Source organism: Ahaetulla prasina, chromosome 4 (genome assembly GCF_028640845.1).
Source record: "Ahaetulla prasina isolate Xishuangbanna chromosome 4, ASM2864084v1, whole genome shotgun sequence".
NCBI lineage: Eukaryota > Metazoa > Chordata > Lepidosauria > Squamata > Colubridae > Ahaetulla > Ahaetulla prasina.
In genome coordinates, this window is record NC_080542.1 from 35,847,398 (window position 1) to 35,851,885 (window position 4,488).

Here is a 4,488-nt window from a genome sequence, read left to right on the forward strand (position 1 = left end):
TTTGCTTTTAATGTAACAATTGTTTTAATCAGGGGTCCCCAAATGCTTCACCTCACTGACCTAGTAATGAAATTTCAGGTTGTTCATTGATTTCCCAAATATTTATTATATGACAATAATTTAATAAATAGTAATAGCACTCAGACTTATATACTGCTTCACAGTGCTTTACAGCCCTCTCTAAACAGTTGAGAGTCAGCATATTGCCCCCAATCTAGGTCTGAGCTTGGAAAGATGGAAGGCTGAGTCAACCTTGAGCTAGTGAGGATTGGGCTGCCAAGCGCCAGAAGTAGCCTGCAGTTCTGCATTGTAAATACCAGTTTAACTAATAGCAGACCAAATAATAATCTGAAGCACCACTTGAACACTATCAGGACTGACAAAATTACCATCAGTCAATTGCAAAAAGCAGCCTTTTCCATTGTGGAACAATATCTTTAATATTATTAAACAATAGTACCTGCCTATCTCAAGTCCTCAGGAAGAGCTCCATAGACATAGGCATAGATAAAAATGCCAGCCTAAACATCTGGCTGTGTGCAAACTATAATAAAAAGAACAATGGATAATCCCATTGACCCTTGGTGGTCAATATTGGCAAACCCTGCTTTAAATATTGCATTTTGGAATTCTTGCAAATTCAGATTCTACTACTGCTGCTGCTAAATAAATTAATATCTTCCACATTTGGGCATTAATATCTTTAAACTGTAACCACCTTGCAAAATTCTCTTAAATCTAAGTAATAAATCCAATAAATAAGGAATTACCAATGGACATGACCAAGATATACATCTTTTATTGCATCTCCATCCTAGGAAGCATGAAAGCATAATCCCCTGCAAAGAGAAGAGCTGCTAAATGGAACAGCCCTTAGCCAGAGTTGTAGCAGAAGATTCCTTTCACTCTTCCCGATATTTACCAAAGAAAATCCCATGTTGAACAGCTTCAGCATGTGCTGCTAGACTCTCAGTGGCTCAGTTGGTAAGCAGCTGGGAAAGGCATGCTATGTGAAAGGACCTTTCATGCACCACTAGCCCCAAAATCAAGATTTCCCAGAGGTTGGAAGAAAATAAAGAGCATGGCATTTCCAACAACTTGGAAGATACATCAGCCAGGATTTCACTGTGAGTTCTTCAGGAGAAGGCTGGGAAGAGCTTCCCTTCACCTGAAAGAACATAAAGTGTTCACTACAAGATGAGGAACTAATGTTGCAACAACGTTAAGAAACTAATGTTGCAACTGGGGGGTGTTTTCAAACTGTAAAGTTCCCTATCCAACTAGCTTTAGCCTTGTGTCCTGCTTCTTGTTTCAAACACTGACTCACACACAATTGCTATGGTTGTCCCAAGGTGCTTTTTCAAGAGGCAACTGGACTTTCTGGTTTTTCTTTGAAGACGTTTCACTCTTGGATGAGAAGCGAAACTGCAAAGAAAAACCAGAAAATCCCATTGCCTCTTGAAAAAGCACTTTTGGGACTACCATGATCTGGGTGACTGAGAATCTCCATAGACAATTGCTATGATAGTTGGTTTATAGTATTTATAGACCACCCATCTTACCTCAAAATAACTTTCGGTTGCTTACAATCTTTAAAAAAAATATATATAAACTAAAAACATGAATAATAGCGCTTATTGCTACAGCCCTTTCTAAACAGTTTACAGAGTCAGCATATTGCCCCCAACACTCATTTTACCCAAACCTGGAAGAATGGAAGGCTGAGTCAACCTTGCCTGATGAAAATCGAATTGCTAAACTGCTGACAGTCAGCAGTCAGTAGTAGTAGCCTGCAGTACTGCATTCTAACCACTGCACCATCATGACTTTATAAGTTAATATAAAGTCCAGAATACTGTGGCCCAATTAAAAGTTCACAATTTACTCAAGGTCAAAGAGATAATAATGGTCAGAATGTACAAACCTAAACAGTATTTTGACGGACACTTGCATGAATAACTGAACTGCATAGAATAGCTTAAAATCAGTCCAAAATTCCAAGATCAGGTTAGCCATTCCAAACAGAATTTCACAGGTGGAACCCAAGATCAACAAATGCAAGATCAACAACTGTTTCCATCAAAAGAATGTGGATCAGGGCTACCTCTTAAATCAGACTTCAGTCAGCTATTGCTAATCAAGAAATTTGCTGCCTTGTTTGAGAAGGAATAAATATCCATACATCATCTTCATTGAATATTCATAATGTAGTTCATAGGATATCTCTGTTCTTCTCACTACTCAATGGGTGTGGGAGCTGATAGGATATCATTCACATCTAACTGCTCCAACTGTCCAGGTAGTGTCCGTTTTTGGTCAGCTTCATGTGATTCTTGGTTTACCATTCCTGTGGCTCTCATTCCAGCAGCTTCTTTTTCTTTTTAATTTGAATTTATATCCCGCCCTTCTCCAAAGACTCAGGGTGGCTTACACTGTGTTAAGCAATAGTCTTCATCCATTTGTATATTATATACAAAGTCAACTTTTATTGCCTCCAACAATCTGGGTCCTCATTTTACCGACCTTATAAAGGATGGAAGGCTGAGTCAACCTTGGGCCTGGTGGGGCTTGAACTTGCAGTAATTGCAAGCAGCTGCTGTTAATAACAGACTGCATTAATCTGTTGAGCCACCAGAGGCCCAGTTCTTCAGGTTCAGAGGCTGAGGACTGGCTCTGGGCTATGACCACTGGCCAAAAGGAGGCCTCTTTTTTTATCTGCAGAATTAGGGAGATAACAGCCTTATTTATATGGTTTTAACAATTCGGCTATGGAATAAGTTTTTTACTTGTTATTTTAGTTTGTATTTATATGTATTTTTTAAGAATAAATATGAGGATAGAGGTTTGGTAGGGGGTCTTCAATGATGTCATCCAGCCTCTGATAGTATGGTGATACTGACAGTAAACTTCACCAGTCCTGATCTAGAAAACATTTTCTGCCATAATACTATTAAAATTACTTCATTGCACCACTGAATGGCTTCTGGCCAGAAACTGGAGTGCCACAAACTTGGCTGCATTTCCAGAATGGACATATCCAACACTACCTGCATCTATTGAATACAGCTATACTACCAGTTGCTGCAATGTGTCTGGATCAATATATCCTTTTAGCTTCTGGTTACAACTGGTAGTCTTCAAAGCTCCCTCTTTCTTCAACTGCAGAAAGTCGGCATCAATTTGTTTTCCTTAATAATCGTATCTTAAGAAAGAAAAATAATCAGACAATTCTACCTCCATTCACTTGTGTACCACTTTCATCAGCTTCTGGTATCATCTCCCATTTTGGTCCTGTAATCCACAATTGTTACATTGTGCCCCGGTCTCAAAAAGGTCTCTCCAGTCAGAAGTTCTGTCAAGTGCAGTCACAATTGGGTGTGCCAGTGTTGAACAGCATAAAAAGAAATGTGAGGAATTATTTAGTGGGTTGTGCCCAAGTCTGTGTCCTGTAAGTGACTTGCATTTTTCAATTAACATCTGGAAGAGAGGCTGCTTAGACAAGCTAGTTCCTCCTCTTTACTCCTGCAAGCTGTGTGGTAGCAAACTTCCAGTTTTAACCACAATCAGATAATTACTTCCCTCTTTTATCATAACAAGTGTCCAATGCCTGGTAGGCACTTAATCCTCATTAATATCTAAACTTTCCTTTCTGATACCCAAACAGAGGAAATGGGTGGTGGGAGAATGAGAATTTGCAGACTGCAGGGCTATAAAACTTGTCCGATCAAAGCAAAACCCCTTTGTGAATCAAATTCTGGAGACCATCCTCACTATTGGGGCCCACCATAGCACATTCAGGAAAAGTTCCTGATTGGTGTAAGTAATTAATGGAGACAATATAAATAATTACACTGTTTGTTTCACTCTTGGCACCTTTTTTTGTTTGCTTTTTAATAATTTTTATTAAAGATTATACAAATGAAAACTAATACCATCAACATAGTATATAAATATGTAAAAAAAATAGAAAAAGTGTAAAGGGAAAAAAAGGAACATCCCCCTTCTTTCCCATCAAATGTAAATAACATGAGCAATTTATCACTATCTTTTAAAATATAACTAACCATTTCCTCATATCTCAATTTTCTGAAAGTTAATATCTAAAGATTCATATCTCCTTCTTCTTAATGAGAAAATGCCCATTAATGGTTATCTGAAATAACAAAACAGTTATAAATAATGTCTAATATAGGCAGTTTGAATCTTTCCTTTTATGTTTATATTACTTATTTATATACCCTCTTCTATTTAAAGAAACTCTCCATCTCCTCTCTTCAAAGAAACAAAACTTTTGAAACAACATCATCTGTTCCTGATCAATAAAAATTCATTAAACATTACCAAAAATAGTAACCAGTTTATTTTAACCCTAGTCAAATAAACAGATTTTATATTCTTTTCTCTTTTCCTTCCAAATCACTGTTCATATTCTCACTGTCTTTTCTTATGAAATCACAGACAACTTCAACAAGTCATTTTTGTAAATCC